This window comes from Typopeltis vanoorti, chromosome 7 (assembly GCF_054136105.1).
Source record: "Typopeltis vanoorti isolate ZY-2024b chromosome 7, IOZ_Tvanoo_1.0, whole genome shotgun sequence".
Classification (NCBI taxonomy): Eukaryota; Metazoa; Arthropoda; class Arachnida; order Uropygi; family Thelyphonidae; genus Typopeltis; species Typopeltis vanoorti.
Genome location: NC_143555.1, coordinates 12042506 through 12062395, shown reverse-complemented (window position 1 = coordinate 12062395; position 19890 = coordinate 12042506). Strand labels below are relative to the sequence as shown.

At 35.8% G+C, this 19890-nt stretch overlaps 1 protein-coding gene across 1 annotated transcript in view; it reads left to right on the top strand.

The window, feature by feature from the left end:
* Positions 1-16614, top strand: part of LOC150104485 (LYR motif-containing protein 9-like) — a 152832-nt gene extending 136218 nt beyond the window's left edge. Inside the window, exon 4 of the transcript XR_016548526.1 lies at positions 16564-16614. The gene's annotated coding sequence lies outside the window, so the exon portion shown is untranslated. The remainder of the gene's footprint in view (positions 1-16563) is intronic.
* Positions 16615-19890: the final 3276 nt, after the last annotated feature.

Sequence of the window (19890 nt, the reverse complement as noted above, 5' to 3'; positions counted from 1 at the left end):
ATAAATTTATTTTATACAATTGAGGATAACAATTTCCCCGATTTTTGGAATTGTGAGACAGTCGTTCTGGTTAAAATTGGGTCTGTGACATAAGGCTTCAGCACTTTCTTTATACAAACACTCATGTTTATATATGGATCTATGTAGTACAGATCTTCCAGATCTTTACAGATCTTCCTGTTTGTCCATAGCAAGACAAGTTACAAGGACATGGCACTTCGTATATGCCAGGTAGCATTATTGGTAAAAGTTTTGTCTTTTGGAGAAGGTAACAAATTGTGAATTTGGTTGATTGGTTTATAGGTAGCAGCAAGTTTGTATTTCTTTGTAATTTTTGACAAACGGTCAGAGATGCCTTTGATATATGGTATAGGAGAATGGATTGAATGTGTGGGTTGCAAAGTTTAGTTGCTAGGCACCCCAGAGTTGAAGGAGCGGTATGATAGGTCTTGTGTGTTTATAATAAAGGTTAGTGTGTACCTTCTGCGATGAGTGTTCTGATTTCATGGAGATACCCACATAATAATAATAACAATAATAAATCCTTCGTTATATTTTTACTTACAGGATTTGAGGAAGGTGGTCTTTTACCATCGTTGAGCAGGATGTGCTATTCTATGAATACTTCTTCCCATTGGACACATATTTTTTGTTGGCAACATATGTTTTCTATTGTTCCCTGTTTCACAACTTTGCCAATCGTGAGAAAATTGATCTTTGCTGTGTTGAGGTGGTTTTTGTAAGAAGGAGCAGGTATTATATGCATTGCTTCTGGGATTGCAGAACTCCTCATAAGGACCTGAAAAATTTTGAAGAAAAAGTTTTTAATATTTAGGGAAAAAAAAGTATTTATTAGCCAATGTATCATATATAATATATGTTGATGCAAGCAAATTTTTTTTACTCTTCCCATCTTATGAGAACACTTCACCAAATGCAGATATACAGAGTGCAAAAGATTCCGAAAAATGCAGACAGACGTTACAAATATAGAAGCTACCATTACTAAAAGAAAACATTACTGTTCAGAAGTGTCCTATGTATGCTGACATCAGCATGTTGTTTCACTTAAGCAGTAACTTAACCATTTGATAGGATTTACATTTATTTAGCTGGAGATGAGCATAATTTTTGCAGATTTCAATATATTTCATTCGGCTTGTAATAACATCAGTGTAAGATTTCTAAATTTTTCCACCTAACTTTAACTTGTGTCCACAGAAGATAATTTGTGTGTCTATATGCATGTATCCAGATAAATATGAAGCATTAGATCACCATCATCAAATTCCTGATATTTACTCTCAAGGGATGCACAGGATATGATAGTACTACACGAAAAATTTACATCATTACTAACTTCCTATCTACAATTATTATTATTATTATTATTACCCAAGACCTCCCCCCATGGAGTCAAAGACTCATCTAGGAGGTCCTTTTATCAAACACGCAGCTCATCATACCGTGCTTTAAACACACTCAAATTCTTTGCAGACACCACACTCTCAGGCAAGGCATTCCAATCATTCACAACCCTATTCACACCCTCCTTATACAACTTCCAGGGATGACCTCTGGTTCTCCCCTGGTCTCCCACTATTTTCTGTAGGATCTCTCCAGCATTGATCCTATAACAACCCCTTAATAACTTGGAGGTCTCCGAATCAATCTATTACCTGTCAAGGCTCCAACATTGTCAGATCTTATATTTCTGTCTTCTAAGGCACTTTCTACCATATCAATCCACCTATAACTTGGTCTTCCTCTGGGGCTTTTTCCTACCAACATGGCAGAGAACACTTGTTTTGCTAATCTTTCCTCTCCCATTGTGTTTAAGTGACCATACCACCTGAGATTAGCTCTGCTAACACATTCCTGGATGCTAACAATGTCAAATCATGTAGATCATGTGTTCTTTTATATATATTTCTATATATTAGTTGTTTCTCTTCATGTTGCTATGTGCATTTGTACAGTTCATGGCATAACATGTAATTACAGCCCTGGTTACTATGTGTGTTTTAGCCTCATATTCTTTTTGTAAATTAATATTTAAATTTGAGTGTGTTTTTAATTAATCCTGTACATAGTTGAGTGCTTCTTTTATTATTGTTATTATTATCATTGTCATCAGACCTCCATGAAGTCAAGAAACTCATCAGAGGAGGTCCCATGCTCGCAACTACCAGCCTTTTCTTTTTCCATGCTGAACTGAATGCATGAGTGAAGGCTATTTATCTGTTGTAGGAATGTTGTAAGTTCCTCTCTTTGGTTTCATTATGTCAATGATGTCTTTGCTATTTGGCCACATGCTGTGAGTTCCTCTTCAGCATTGATCACGTTGTAGGAACGTGGTTACAACCCACGTTCCTACAACAGATAAATAGCCTACACCCATGCATTCAGTTCACCATGGAAAAAGAAAAGGCTGGTAGTTTACTATTCTTGGACATTTGTCATCAAGTGTCTATCGAAAACCTACCTTTACTGGCAGATACATTCATCAAACATCTGTTCATCACACCTCTCAAAAAATCGGTGTTATCAAATTTTTAATTAATAGAGCACATAAAGTGTGCTTCTCCTCCTTAAGCTTACAACAAGAACTTTTTTGCCATAAAAAAGTTAATAGAATCTAATGGTTACAACCCTAATCAAATCCAGCAGATAATTGACTCCTATGTTCCAACACCTCAGGATTCTTTAACAGACCACAGAGTTCCATTCCCTTATATTTCAGGCATCTCAGAATCTATTGGCAGAATTTTGAAGAAGTATCATCTTATTCCCACATATTTTCCTATCAACAAAATATCTCACTCGTTGCCATCTACAAAAGACAAACTGGCACCTCTGTCATTAGCTGGTGTTTATCAGATACCATGCGAATGTAATTTATCATACTTTGGACAAACAGGCCATTCTGTGGAAAAAAGAATGAACGAACATCAGTATTATATCGAATACATGAAACCTCATAAGTCTGGTCTAGCACAACATAGCATTGACACTAAACATAATGTCCAGTGGGATAAAGCTTGTCTTCTCCACAGATGCAAGTTTAAATATGAATGCCTTTTCAAAGAAAGTTGTGAAGCCCTTTTACATCGGCTGAATTTGAATCGAAATGACTGTCTCTCTCTCTCCCCCAAAAGTTTGGGAGATTCTTATCTTATGCAACCATCAATGAAATAGTTTTTAAGAATTATTTAATAATATTTTATTAATATTAATTTTCTGACACGCAGCAACAATTTTAATTGATAATCCACCGACTGTTCTGTACTTTGTATTCCATTCCTTTAACTGTTTGTTCTACACTGATGATGTACTGTTACTTTCAGTACGAAATATTCATACCTTTAATTCATTAAAGCAATTACTGTTGGTTTTATAAGTGTTAAGTTATTAATTTTAATTATGCCACAGTGTTACACCCTGATAACTTAAGAATGTGAAAATTTCAGTTATCATGATGTAACAAGAGAAGAAATAAAAACCATGTATAGATAACTAACTAAGCAAGCTTGTTCCTAAGCAGATAACGTTAAGAGCCTTTGAAAGTAACGAATAAAAAAAAATAAAAAGAAAGAAAAACATGCTTGCATCCAAGTGAAAAATATGGCTGAAATTGTTTGTTGAACTAAATAAATAAAAAAAAAGGAAAGGGAATCTATTACAGTTGTGATATGATAAAATAAGGTTAAGTAAAGCAAAGAAGATTAGTCATAGGATTTTGTATATGAGAGGCTAGTTTTACACTTGAAATAAGAGATTAAAGATTCGAGTTAATTCTTAGAAAATTTTGGAAAGGGGATTAATTTAGTATAGATGACATAGAGGTTAGCTTAAACAAAAACCAAAGCTCAAGGTCATAATTCCCGAACTGAGACTTCGTCACGTGTCAGTCACATGCACACGGACTGTATGATGCTTTGGTAGAAAAACACCACTCTAATTGGTCAGTGAAATCGACTCCAGTAAGGGGGGGAAGAAAAGAAATTGAAGATGGTGCTGGTAGAGGTCATCGTATAAAAGGATTAGGAACCCCCCCCCCCCCCACCACCACCACCACAAGGCTTTTTTCCTGAGAGTTTTTCTTCATGAGTTTTTGTATAGGTCTCACACGGTTTTCCTTAGTGACGGGTTAGGAGTTTTCTCCGTCCGACACAGTAAGGAAACAAAGTGTGCAGGATTTCGATTCCGTGTTCCTATTGTAAGAAATGAGGGATGCCATTTAGTTAAAAAGAGAGACGATAATGTCAGTGTGTTTCATTGTCCAGTGATCGTAATGAGAGAAAAGAAAATTCTATAAAGAAGTCAGTGCCCACATGGTGAATTTCACAGCCATAGAATAGATGATCCTATGTATGCCCTTGATTGAAGAATGTAAGGTAAAGATTGTGAAAGCCCATCTTAGTGTCTTAGGAGTGATAAGTTATAGAAGAGTTCGTCCTAGGAAGGTAAATATCAGAAAAAAGTAGAGACCAATGTAGAAGACCCAAGTCAAAAGGTACTGTAAAATCTTGTGTCAATTCAAATCATATGTAACTGTTGTCATTGTTCAATTACTGAACAGTTGAAAGGATTAATGAGAATTATACTAGGAACTTTAGTACATGTCTAACTAGAATAAAAATGAGCTTGTTACTATTAACTAATACGTATTCGTGTTCCTAGAGATTTATGCATGTACATTGTATTTTAATTAAGAGAGTTTTAAAGGTTAAAAGTGCGTATTAGCTCAGTGAAAGGATAATTTTAATCTATATTGTCTTAGTGAGAAAATTAGAGTAACTGATTATATATGTCCTAGAAAATACAGAATTATAGCATGATCAAACCAGTAAGGGTTTAGACAAAGGATCAACAAGTTCTAGGATTATACATGTTTGTATGTATAGAATCTGTTATGGCGATATGATCACAATTCTCATGTAGGGTCTTAACCTAATACTTGTGTTTAGCTAGTGAGAATTTGTATTATATAATTTTAGTATTGAATTGAGTTTTATTTGATAAAGAATGAATTGTACCATGCTTAAGAGTTCAATAAAGTTTTGTTCATTGAAAATACAGTTGTCTGAGATTGCCGCTCAATGCACCCCTTGTAACATCGTACCAACCTAATCACGCGGGGGGGGGGGGGGGGTATTTGTTAAGTTACGAGATAAAGGTCACGACTGCATATTAGTTTCACACTCAGACATATTTTGGTAATTGCTCCTTGTTTTTGAATTTTATATCTTACACTAAATGTCCTGAAAGGTGCAGTATAAAATAAATATTTAGGGACACTAAGGGGAGAAGAAGCTTGAATATTTGTATTTGGGTGATATCTCGTATATAAATAAGATTTAGACAAAGACAAGTAGAGTTTCACATGTAAGGATAGTTGAAAGCCTAATAATCATAAATTGGGACACAACAACAGGTACCTCTAAAGATTAGGATATATATACACAATATATGTAACTCATATTGGAGTATACACTATCGTTCTATAGTCATACCAAGCAGGCTATCACGAACCAACAAGAACCAAATACCTGCAGCTCTTGGAGATTAACATACAACCTGCCACATCCCCCAGCAGAACACACCACAAAACACCAACACACAAATACACAAGAATAAGTTACTAGTTGTTTAATAGAGTCATGCATGTGAGACAGGCCAGCCTGGCTGGCCGAGTGGTAGCAGATCTGCTCTCCAGCCAAATAGCTGCAGGTTCAAATCCCGCCATGGGCATGGATGTTTGTGATTGTCTGTGGAAATAGTGGTGGTCGATAGTTGATGGCGATGGTGTAGTTGCGGTCAGTTGGTGGATTGAGTTGTGGAGACAGAGCTGTAGAGCAAGCGCCCTCCCTCAATGAGTCTTTGGATTCCCTGGAGGCATTAAATAATAATAATAAAATAATAATAATAATTTTGAATAATGGCTTCAGACATGTAAGAAAAAACTGGCCGACCTGGTTGGCCGAGTGGTCCTTGTATCCGCTCTCCAGCCAAAAGACTGCGGGTTTGAATCCCACAGTGGGCATGGATGTTTGTAATTGTCTGTGAAAATACTAGCGGTGGTGGTGGTTGGCAGTAGATGGCGTTGGTGTAGATGATGAAGGTAGTTGCGGTTGGTAGAGAGGTGGAGGTGGAGAGTTTTGGAATGGGTGCCCTCCCTCGATGAGTCTTTGGACTCCGTGGAGGTGTTATGTAATAATAATAATAATTATTATTATTTATTACTTCTATATGTTTCGCTCAATATGTTATAAGCTTCTTCAGAGAGAAGAGAGAAAAACTGGTAATTGTCTTTTCCCTGAAAGAAGCTCATGATGTATTGAGCGAAATATATAGGAGTAATCAGAACACGTGCAATTTACAGATAAAAAATACTGGTGGTGGTGATGGGTGGTAGATGGAGTAATGGTAGTTGTGTGTGGTAGGAGAGTTAAATATTAGGGGAGATGGATGTGTGCCCTCCCACAATGAGTCTTGGACTCCTACATAGTGTCATGTAATAACAAATTATATTTACTTTTCTCTTACGTGTGTGAAGCTGTTATTCAAAAATGCGTGTGCAGTGAACGTGCACATACACAACATGCATGCCATCCTGACTACATCACAAAAAATAAACTCCAAATTTTAACAAAACATTCTATATTCTATAGAATCAATTTTTAACAAAACCATGAAAACGTATAACCAGCTAATAGGAAAATATCAACCACATAACAGTTTCTGTTCTTTAGCATGATGGCGAATAAGTACCTAATCTTCTGCTTGTCAGCTTGCAGGTAACATACAGATGTCACTTCTGGTTATGCGAGGTCTACCACCAACTACTTCATATGATTTCGGTATGTATGGCGTATTAGAGAGCAGACTATCTTTGTATAGTTTGAACTGAGCTCACATTAGAAATTTATAGTTCCCTATTTTATTAGATGAACAATTTTTTACACATTCATAAAAATTAATGTACTACAAAGAACATCACCATATCTATCCATGAAAAATCAAATAAATATAGCAAAATATTGAAAATCTCATGAAATAAATGTTAAAGTTCATTTACTTCCACCTGATGCTGTGACCTACAGAATTCAGCAATTTCTACAAAGTTTTCCTCCCATTAACCATTGCCACAGCTAAATGTAATGGCATAGACGCTACACGTGCTCTTCTATTAATATGCATGCAGTCAAACGGTGTGTACTGAAGGGGTGTCGAAGTTCGGTCATCATCATCACACTTTTCAAGGATTTAGGTCTAGATTGGCCCTGTTCCCACCTTAGAAGTCATCGTTGAATCTCTTTAGAGGATGTCCCAGTTTTCTTTTTCCTAATGGTTTGTAATTTAAAACTTATTTTGGTAATCTTTCTGTTTTCATTCTTTCAACATGTTACATCCATTTATGTTTACATTTTTTTATTACTGATTCCTAGTTTAATTCCTTCATTTTTTTCTGATCAAATAGAGTATACTTTGCAGTTTTTCTCATAAACTTCATTTCAGCTGTTATTAATCTTAATTTGTCTTTTTGTTTTATTGTCCAGATTTCACTTCCATACAATAGGACTGCTAGGGCTAATGTATTGAATACTTTTAGTCTAGTTTGTTTTTGAACTAGGTTAGGTTTAAATATAGAGTTAATTACACCAGTTACTCTTTAAATATTTTGCAATTTTTAGGTTTATATCTTTTTCATTTTCATATGTAATCATACATCCTAAGTAGTTAACTGAATTCACTTATTCATCTGGCTTTTGGGGGAACCCTGAAGAGAGCACATCCTCTAGGTGGCGGACAGGGGAGCCCACCAGATATGGTACGGTGGTCCAAATATATTCAATAAGGACTCGTGGACCAACAGGGCCATAAGGGACAATTGTCTTGAAGTAGCACTCCCATGGTCCCCCAGCTGGATCTATCCTTTTCTTCCTCTACTTTCAGGAAAATCCACTCACTTTAATCTTTTGTATAAATCCTTATCAGCCAATTCTTCTTATTTTATGATCCTTATGCTATTAGAGTACTTGAGGTCTATAGGTTCTCTCCATTTCTGGTCTATATTTATGTCCCCTCTAAAATCTCCTCTTACCCCTTCAATATACCCTATTTCTCCTGCTGGTTTAAATTTGGAAGTCAAGTTCAGAAGCCTTAAGGTAACAGCCCTACCACTGGACTATCCATCGCTAGGCTAGTAACCTGACACAAAGAACACTAATTTACTTCTAATCTAATAGAGAAAGGTATTTGAAATGAGTCGAAGTTGTACTGATTTTTTTTGCATCATACCTTATATAATATTATACATATAGAAATATAATATAATATATACAGAACACCTTTGTAACTGAGTGGAAATTGCATGTTCCATCCATGGTGCTAAATCGCTTAAATTGTAGTAAGTTCAACTCTACTCTCCAACTACAGGAACTTTTACTAAGCTTTTTTTTTTTAAAGTCAATCTCTGGCATGGGCAAGCGTTTTTTTTTTCTCCCACAATCTTGGGTTTTTCGTCCCATAAACTCAAGAAAATTGACCATAGAACCCACAAAATTTTCAGACAGTAAATGTTCTTAAGATTAGGGACTGCGAGATGGTGGCACTTGTCAGTTGCCTCTCTTCACCAGCTGTCATGTATAATTAGTGATAATCTTGGGCCAGCTATCTTTGATTGGCTACTGGTGGAGATTGAACTGCCCCTCTCAGTCTCCAGTGCTCCCTAATAAGAATAAAAGGTGATTTATTATTTGTATGCAGATTGACTCGGTTTATGAACATATTCAATAATTTTAATGACTTAAACCACCAAGATAATTAAGAATAAAAGTTTAATACGGACACAACTAGTTTCGTTGGTAAGCCAACTTCGTCAGGTGTCAAAGTACAAAGACATATACAAAAAAGACCAACAGAAACATTACACACTAACAACGACAGTGCTATAAAAAAAAACGACATTTAAGTTCAATTAGAGTCTGCGCTTCAGTTCTAGCTCATTTACACACGTGTGTGATCTTGTGAGAACGCCAGCAATGAACAGCAGAGCCATGCGAATCTGGCAAACTGTAGCTAAGGTTGTTATTCGTGTGGGTAGAATCGAGGGTAATTTCTTTTGACTCCAGGATACCTCTTTCAAGTTCATCATAACATTTGTGAATATTAGAAGTTTGATTGCAGTCTATGTGGTGTTGGCATCAGTTCCCAGGAGTATACAATTCTGTATACTCCTGGGAACTGAAGGTGATTTATTATTTGTAAAAAACATCACCATCTTCAGTTCCCAGGAGTATACAGAATTGTATACTCCTGGGAACTGAAGATGGTGATGTTTTTCTTTTGGCTGACTAAGGTTAGATCAGAGTTAAGACTGAAATTTTAATATTATTTAAATTTCAATCCTCAGAAATCAACACATACAGATAGATATCTTCACGCATCCTCTCACCACTACCCTCCACAGAAATATGGCATTATATCTACTCTTGCACATCGGGCCAGATCCTTATTATCAGATGACGAAGAGTTTCAAAATGAATTTAATTTCCTCAAAAAATGAAAGTTTATTTTCCCCTTGGTTAGACTATTATAAATTTAATTTAATCCTTTATCCAAGTGTGAGCAAACAAAGTTTGCACCTAAAAATATCTTCAGGACTGAGATAAGGTAGTATAACACCGGGCAACTCGCAAGAGAAGCACATTTTGATGTCGAACTTTTTTAAAATTCTTGCCAGTTTGGGAGAGAGGGAACTAATGTAAGGCAAGGTGATGTAAGCTCTGAGGGTAGTAGAATCTCCATTAGTTTGTTAACGACGGCGAAAAATACATTTCTCAATGGAGATTCTACAACCCTCAGAGCTTACATCAGCTTGCCTTACATTAGTTCCCTCTCCCCCAAACTGGCTAGAATTTTAAAAAAGTTCGACATCAAAATGTGCTTCTCTTGCGAGTTGCCCAGTGTTGTACTACCTTATCTCAGTCCAGAAGATATTTTTAGGCGCAAACTTTGTTTGCTCACACTTGGATAAAGGATTAAATTAAATTTATAATAGTCTAACCAAGGGAAAAATAAACTTTCATTTTTTGAGGAAATTAAATTCATTTCCTCAAAAAATGAAAAATTTTTGAGGAAATTCAATTCACGAGACCATTATTGACAAAGGTCTTTTTGAGGAATATAATAAATTTAGTTTAATCCTTTATCCAAGTGTGAGCAAACAAAGTTTGTGCCTGAAAATATCTTCAGGACTGAGGTAAGGTAGTACAACACGACAACTCCTTGCAAAGGTGGAGCAAGCTACCAACACTCCTATCTCAGTATCTCCCATAATGCAAAACACATCTCCTTGCAGATATGTATAATGTTATGCATTAAGGGAAGGGCCGCTACCCAGACTAGTTTCAACCTTTATTGAAGTCTCTTGAGTGGGAGCCAGGCCCAAGTGGAGATACCAGGCAGAAGCATTAGTAAGGTCATCTCCTCCTATAGGAGCTGCCAAACGGTGTGCCACCTTTTTAGTAAATTACTCTGGATTTAGAGAAAGATGTTGAAAGTTTATTTTTCACTTGGTTAGACTATAATAAATTTAGCTTAATCCTTTATCTAAGTGTGAGCAAACAAAGTTTGCGCCTGAAATTATCTTCAGGACTGAGGTAAGGTAGTACAACACCGGGCAACTTGCAGCAAAGGTGCCCCCCCCCCCCTTAATGCATAGCAGTATACATGTCCGCAAGGAAATGAACTGTGCATTATGGGAGATACTGAGACAAGGAGTTGAGAGCTTGATCCACCTTTGCTACGAGTTGCCCAGTGTTGTACTACCTTACCTCAGTCCTGAAGATATTTTCAGGCTCGAACTTTGTTTGCTCACACTTGGATAAAGGATTAAACTAAATTTATTATAGTCTAACCAAGGGAAAAATAAACTTTCAATGTCTTTTTGAGGAAATTAAGTACATTTTGAAACTCTTCGTCATCTGATAATAAGGATCTGGCCCGATGTGCAAGAGTAGATATAATGTCATATTTCTGTGGAGGGTAGTGGTGAGAGGATGCATGAAGATATCTATCTGTATGTGTTGGTTTCCTGAAGATTGAAATTAAAATAATATTAAAATTTCAGTCTTCAGGAAACCAACGCATACAGATAGATATCTTCACGCATTTTTTCTCAATATTGTTTCAAACTAGAAAAGATAAAATGAGAATTTGATAGGCGATTTAAAGATTTTAAGGAGCAAGAAGAAGTGTGTTCGCTTTTTACAGATCCTTTTTCCTTTAATTTCGAAAAAGCTCAGATTTTTAGTTTTAAATTTATTCAAATTTTATTTGAATAAATCAAATCTTTATAATTTTATAAATTCTAAAAAAAAAGTATAAACTCTCATTAATAACCACCACAAAAATTTACAGAGCCTCCTGTTAGTTTGAAATTTTTTGTGTTTGTGTTGAAATAAAATACTTCTATATTTTTTATTTATTTATTTTTTTGGAGGGGGAGTCTATATTTTGGGGAATTTTTTAAATGTTACTGAAAATATTTTGGGGTAAAATGAAAATATTTTCAGGTTAAATATATATATTTGCATAATATAATCATAGTAGTTTAATTTCAGTATTTTATTTTTTTCCTGACACTTGACGTTTATTATTAACCAGCCTGCCAAAATTTTGACTCAAAGATTGTGAGCATACGACTTTCATCATGGCAGAAAGGTTGATGTCGCTTAATCTTGATTTGTGGGCTGTTTTGTTACCTTTCATACATGGGAATAATTGTTCACATAAATAGGTGCTTCCAAAATAACAGCATATTTGCTGCAAACGTTTTTATTTCTGGATATTTTTGACTTAAATAACTGTATATTTTTGGTACACCAACTTCTTGGTATTTATTTCGCTTTTAGAATGGAATTGATTTCATTTTGGAAATCAATAAGTTTCATTTGAATATAAATAGGAGCTTTTTTGAAATTAAAGGAAAAAGGATCTATAAAAAGCGAGAAAACTTCTTGCTCCTTAAAATCTTTAAATCCCCCATCAAATTTATCTTTTCTAGTTTGGGATGATATTGAGAAAAGTTAAAACTTTGATTCTTATTGTTCAACTGTTCACACATAGGAAAGTAATTTAGATTATTCTCTTTTAAATGATTTTGAAACAAAACTAACTTAAATCTAAAACTTGCCAGTGCAACATACATGTGTGTTATTAACTGATCTTTCCCCTGAAGTTTGACATTTAAATCATTCAAATGTCCTGTAATATCAACTAAGAATGCTAGATCTTGTACCCATGTCTGATCATTAAGAAATGCAACATCATTATTTCTCATTTCTAGGAACAATTTGATCTCCTCTAAAAAAAAAAAAAAAAAAAGAGGCCCTAAACATCATGTCCACACGACATTCTCACAGTATCTATCATACCTTGCCTTGAACTTACTCACCATCATAGCACCCACAACAGACTCTGGCAGCTTATTCCACTCATTTACCACTCTAAAAGTAAAGAACCCAGCTCTAACACCCCTGCTAACCACACTCTTGCCCAGCTTCCATAGGTGTCCCCTAGTTCTCCCACCACCAGTCCTGATCTCAAAAATATCCTCTGAATTAATCCTATAGAATCCCTTTAGCAATTTGAATGTCTCAATCATATCTCCCCTCCTCTGCCTATCAACTAGTTTCTGCAACCCACAAATCTTCAACCTGTTCCATAGACCTGTTATCATCTTAGTCACTCGCCTCTGGATCCTCCCCACCTCCTCCCCATCAAGAAGAAACCTAGGTGACCAAATCTGGGCACAGTAGTCAAGATGAAGTCTTATCAAGGCTCGGTACAGAGGTACAATAACTTGCTTGTCTCTGCTCGTCAAAGTATTTTTCAACAACCAAGTGAGTTGATGAGCTGATCTACCCACTTTTGCAATGTGCTCCCTAAACTTCATCTCTCTATCCACCAATACAACCAAGTTCCTGGGACTTGGGAGTGTTGTCAATGTTGTCAATCTCCTGGAGTACGGTTCCACCAATGTGGTATACTGCTGCTAATCTTTTCACCCCAAAATGCATAACCTTACATTTTGTCACATTAAATTGACATCCATTTTCCTTAGCCCAGAAGTGACATCTTCTGCATTCACTATTGCACTACCCAACTTTGCATCATCAGCGAACAAATGAACTGTTCCTCTTAGATCCTTCCCTATATTGTTAATGAACAAATTAAACAGCAGTGGTCCAAGAACAGAATCCTGTGGCACACCACTAGTCACAGGCCGTCTTTTGGACTCTACTCCTGAATAAACTACTCTCTGATATCTCTCTACCAACCACCCACCTATCCACCTCACCAACCCTATATCCATTCCCATATGTTGTAGTTTATGGATTAGAATTCCATGTGGTATCCTGTCAAATGCCTTAGCCAGGTCCAGCAGTATCACTGTAAACCCATTACCCTTATCCAGTTCAGCCATCACTGTGTTATAAAACTTGAGCAAGTTACCGAGGCATGATCTGCCCTTCACAAAGCCATGCTGTCCCCCATACAGTATCTCATTTTGATCAATCCATTCCTGTATTTCTCCCTTGACTACTTTCTCCAAGACCTTGACAACGACTCCTGATATGTGATAGGTCGGTAATTTGCAACAGTAGTCTTGGATCCTCCTTTATGCAGTGGAACTATTTTCCCCTCTTTCCACACCTTTGGGACTAAACCAGACCCGAGACTCAGATTAAACAACATGGTCAAGGGCACTGATAATTCTTTAGCTGATAATTCGTAAGACCTGTGCCGGTATACCATCCAATCCCACAACTAAAGTTTTTAGTTAGATACTGTGTTTGCCGGTGCAACATATGGTTTTGCTTGAGTCTAAGCAGCATGGTAAATGTGGGAGGGGACACGTGATTCATTAGTTAGTGCCGTTTTTATCCCAGTCATCTCTAATCGCAGTAAAGAAATATATTACACATGTTGCAAAATATATTACACCAGCATTTCCCAAACTTTTCCTACGACGGAACACTTCACAAATCCTGAAATTTTCACGGAACCCTTTACAAATCCTGAAATTTTCATGGAACACCTTGGTTATTTTGTAATGTATTAATTAATAATTAATTGTTAATTTAACTGTCTTTTATTATTAATTAATAATCGATCATTAATTAATTAAACATCAAGTAAACATAAACATTATTAAATTAATTTGTGCTGATTTTCATTGACATATCCCATTCTGATCACCAAAAATTTATAATATTATAAGTACTTACGAGTGAATGCAGACTTTTTCTTCTGTGTGCTGGTAGTTTTCCCCTTCTTTTGTACATCCTGGAGATCGCTTTGAAGGCTTGTGGTGGATGACTCGCTATCTGTTGCATCACAAACACCTTCAAATGAGAGATTTCTTGATGCCAAAATTAAACACAGTCCCTTGTCTCTTATTCATATTAAAATTTAAATCTGAAGGCCTATTACTTTTAAAAAATCATGGCACTACTGTTTCTAAACTTTCAACCTACAATACAAACTTGCGAAGAAAGTATTCAATATTACTAGATTTGAGAACCGGATACAGACTACCTTGATCTTCGATTTTAGTAGAAAAATTTTCTTTATACTTCCTTGCTGATTGGTCACTAACATTTGCAATTTGTTGTAATCAGCTTGCAGGCAATTTTTATGATAGGTCATAAACAGTGGTGTTCTCTTTCCCTATTGTTGAAAGATTTCGATGTGTGAAAATTAACGATAATTCATGAATATTTCCATGTTTAAAAATATGCCCCTTAGTCACTGACATTTGCTACACAGATGTCATTTCCTTCAGTTTTGAGAACAGAGGATACACTGCCCATTGTTATAATCCACTTGCAGGCAATTTTTATGACCGGGCATAAACAGCGGTATTCCCTTTTCCAAATGTTAAAAGGTTTCGATGTGTGAAAATTAACGATAATTCATGAATACTTCCATGTTTAAAAATACACAACTTGGTCACTAACATTTGCTACACAGATGTTATTAGGCGTTCTGGTCTGAGCTTTTCAACATATTCACGAATATTATTCTGCTCAGAATATTTCCACTATAAAATATTTATTCATGAAAAATGCTTAGAAAACTAAAATGACAAATGCCAGGAGAAATTCTCGCTGAACACTTATTCACCTTCTGCGGAACACAGTTTGGGAAACCCTGTATTACACAGACAGCAAATGTCTCTGTACTTTATTCAGTGGTACAATAAAACTACTTGTTTTTCTTGCATCTGCAATATAGTGGCAGTTGGGGAGGGCGTGTTGTTTACTGCGTGTTGTTTACCCCGACTTGAAAGTGGTTAAACTTTATTTTAGTGTGCAATGTATATGCAAAACTTTTTAATTTCTTTTTTCATAAAGTAAAATCAAGATACAGGGGTGAGTCATATGCGAGGGCGAGTTATTTTCAAGTAAATACGGTATTTCTGTTTTATTATAAAAAGCAACCATCCTTTTTTTAAAATCTTTCTTTGAGGCATCGTGGGCCGCAAGAAATTGCTTTGGGGGCCGCATGCGGCCTGCAGGCCACCAGTTTGATACCCTTGGTATAGAGGTTAGGTGTAGTTGGTGGATGGAGTGGTGAAGACAGACAGTTGTAGAGTAGGTGTCCTCCTTCGATGAGTCTTCAGACTTCTTGGACGTTTTACAAAATAATAATAATAATAATACTGCATTTGTTTAAAATTCAACTTTAAACACAAATAAAAGAACTGAGTTTTTGGCAGATGTGATTATTAAGTGTGAAATAAAAGGCTTCAGAAATGTATCCATTGCAGTGGATGCAATTTCCATACAGGCTGTGACAATATTAGTTACAGGGCGCTGATATCAAATTCAGCCTACTAGTTGAAATCCCTGTTCATTCCATCAAACAGTAATATTTTAAAAACCTTAATACTGGAATAGTTTTATTCGTTGCATGTTTTGGGAAGTGTGCTTCAAACATATTCAATCAATTAACTAATTATACACTGCTTGGAAAGAAGTCAGCAGATACCAACATGGGGAAAGTGCATCGTGCCATGTAACGAATTACATGCTCCGGTCACATATGCTCAATGTATGTACAGTATTCCAATAATTTATGTGTATGCCAGTTTTTGCTTATTTGAAAAAAATGATTATTTTGTTGCTGATTAGGTCACTTTTAAGTTCAAATTAATTGAAAGTGCACAAATGCTGAAAATAATTATAAAAATGAAAGAAAACTCACATAAAAAATTTTATTTACTAGAATTTTTGCCTAAGATATCATAGGCAGCATCAGTACATCACAGAATGACAATTAAACAATAACAGCACAATTCTAAAAAGCTCCACCTGAGTAGCTAATGTAAAATAACTGAAAACGTTCAATAATTTCCTAACTTTTTAATATATATATATATATATATATATACTCATGAATTCATTTTCATAGAGTCGATAACATGCTCTGCAAGTCCAGAGTGTTCAGGCTCATGGTATTTAATATAAGACTTGTATCCTCTTCTAGATGAACAGCTAGATCAACCAAGTGTTAATTCCTTAGAACCTTGTTCTTCAACCTGTGGTCCACGGACCGGTGTCGGTCTGTGGAAATTTCCTGGCGGTCCGCCAAAAATTTCTTCATCTCAGAAACAACGCTCAAGCCATGTATATCAAATTTTCTAACCTCTAAGCAGCAGCAGATGTCACGCTAGCTAAAAATCATAATTTTATAAGATTGGATTTAATAAATAAAATACTATCTACATTGGTTTATGTTTCTGTCTTAGCCGTCAGCTGGTCTGCGAAATATTTCTCCTATTTTTCCAGGTCCGCAGGTGAAAAAAGGTTGAAGAACACTGCCTTAGAACATTCTCTTAAAACATATTGGATATCCCATCCAGTCCCACTGCCTTATTGACATCCAAAATATTTAGTACTTGAAACATATTCTATTTATGCATTTCTAGCCCTCCCCATCCTTCTAGTAATAAAACTTACTTTGCCAAGATGAAACATCCCAAAGTAATCATTAATCAACTCCACTATATCATCGACATTGCTCACTCATTCCAATTTTCATTTAACAATGTAATTTTTCCACAATCATTTCGTCTTCTGCTGGCCATATAAAAGAAGTCCTTATAATTTGCCTTGAATCACAGGAGATAATCTCTTCTTGTATTGCAGTTTTGTTCTTCCTTTCTGTACTAGTCACTTTCTTGGCTTGAGAACATGCAACTGTTCTCCACCTCTCTACAGTGCAGGCCAAAGATAATCCCAAACAGTTCTTTCAATATGCTGCAAATAAAAGAAAGAATGTTTACAGCAGAATGATTTTAAGGAATGCCGATGGTAGGGAGGTAACTGAATCAGCCGAAATAGTAGAATTACTAAGTGGACACTTTGCAAAAGTATATCATCCAGGTGGTGATATTGCAGGAATGAAGGAACCAATGGCTTATACGGAAACTGACGAAAATGAAATGGAGGTGCATAGCATATTACAGAACCTTAATGTGAATACAGCTGTGGGACTGGAGCGTATACCAGCTTGAGTTTTATGTAAAGCGGTGAGGAAATTATCACTGCCCTTTACCATATTGTTTAATCTAAGTCTCAGCTGTGGGTCAGCCATGAGGCGGTGAAAAGAGGGGAAAATAGTTCCATTGCATAAAGAAGGCTCCAAGACTGATGTAGCAAATTACTGACCAATCAGCATATCAGGAGTTGTTGTCAAAGTATTGGAGAAGTTGGCTGAGAGCAAATTACAGAAATGGGCAGAGAGAAATGGGATACTGTATGGGAGCAGCATATTTTTTTGAAGGGTAGGTCATACCTCAGTAACTTGCTCACATTTTATAATACAGTGACAGCTGAGTTGGATAAAGTTAATGGGGCTTACAGCGATAATGCTGGACTTTGCCAAGGCCCTTGACAGGATACCACATGGAATTCTAATGAGAAAATTGCAGCACATGGGGATGGATCGGAGGGTGGTTGATGTAGTGATATCAGAGAGTAGTTTATTCAGGAGTAAAGTCCAAAAGAAGGCCTGTGACTAGTGGCATGCCTGAGGGTTCTGTTCTAGGACTGCTACTGTTTAATTTGTTCATTAATGATATAGGAAAGGATCTGAGAGGAACTGTTCAGTTATATGGCGATGATGCAAAGTTAGGTAGAGCAAATAGTTAATACAGATGAGGTCAAAATGTTGCAGGATAATTTGGATAGATTGGCAGACTGGTCAAAGGAGAATGGATGTCAGTTTAATGTGGCAAAGTGTAAGGTTATGCATTTTGGGGTGAAAAGATTACCAGCTATATACCACACTGGCGGAACTGTACTCCAGGAAATTGACGAAGCCAGAGACTTGGGAGTTCAAGTTTAGTGGATATGGAGTTCAAGTTTAGGGGGGGCACATAGCAAAAGTGGTGAAAGCAGCTAATCAGATCACTTGGTAACTGAAGAATACTTTGAGGAGCAGAAGCAATTTTTACCAAATAGCTTATTATTTCCTGATTTTTCTTTAACCTCCCAACCGGCCGGTGTGGATGAAATATTCAACACTCCCTAGCTTTTTTCATGGATCAAAACTCCGTCGGCATTCTACCTTTTATCATGCCATTAGCTACCTCCGCCGTTGATCTCATTACGGCTATTCTATAGCCATTAGTGGATTAACTGTTGCTGAGTGACCTTTGTGTCCCTTCCCCCGTCTTTACGTCTATTGTGTTGCTTAGAATTTCATTTACTGTCCCAAGTTATTTGACCTTTCTTGCCTCTAAAATGATTTATTGTGTCTCTTCCCAAAACTTGAAACGAATTTCACATATGCGAAAAAATCAATCCTGAAATGACCACTAATCAGCTTTTGCAATGAATCTATTTAGTGATAGTAAATTTGGTGTATTTTATTCTACAAATCAGTGCACCGGAAGAGTTGCACTGATTGTTCTTTCACTTTACGTATAATAATTGAATAATTTTTTTTCGAATTTTCGAATTTTCAAATGTTTGCTTTGAAAATATTATGTCAAATATTTATATTTTTAAATAATATTTATTGAAATAAATATGTCCTTTTTCTTTCGTTTCTAGCGAAATAGCATTATATGGATCATCACATTTGAGATTTAGAAACGATTTTTTGTTATTCATAAAGACAAAATAAAAAAAAAATGTTAAAATGCTACATTGAATTACTCGGTTTCCGATTGTGTGTCTTTTTGGTATCAAAAATTTATATCCAATGATATTTTAACAGTGAGTCTTCGCCTTCGTCATTTATTTATTTATTTATTTGTATTATGCATATTACGATAATATCTAGTGCACATCCTCGTAGATATGTTGAAAATATAATGTGAAAAATATCATATACGGAATGATTCAAAATTCTTTTTCATTTTGAAGATTTTCTAATGCTCCCCCCCCCCCCCTTATCTTCTCCTAGAACTCACAGGTTTGTAAGCTTTTCTAGACAGCATTCAAAATCAATTACTTCATTTTACCATTTTGACATAAAGATATACGGCAATCAGATTGTATCCTGAAGCTTCTAATTCTGTTCTATTTATTTGCAATCTAAAACCAGCTGTTCTACTGTCCGCTGAAATTATGTGAAATTTTAGAAATAATATGCTATATTTTCACCATGCAAAATTGTTTACATGCATACCACACAAACGAAAGTTCAGTAGTATTATTGGTGTTTGTTTTTCTTTAAAAAAAATCTAAATATTACTTCTGCTGCTGGAAGCTATTTCTGAAATAATCTACGTCTTCTAAATACTTGATAATATCCTCTTAGCTGGAGGAAAAGTTGAAGGCTTATTACTCTCAGTGCTATTGA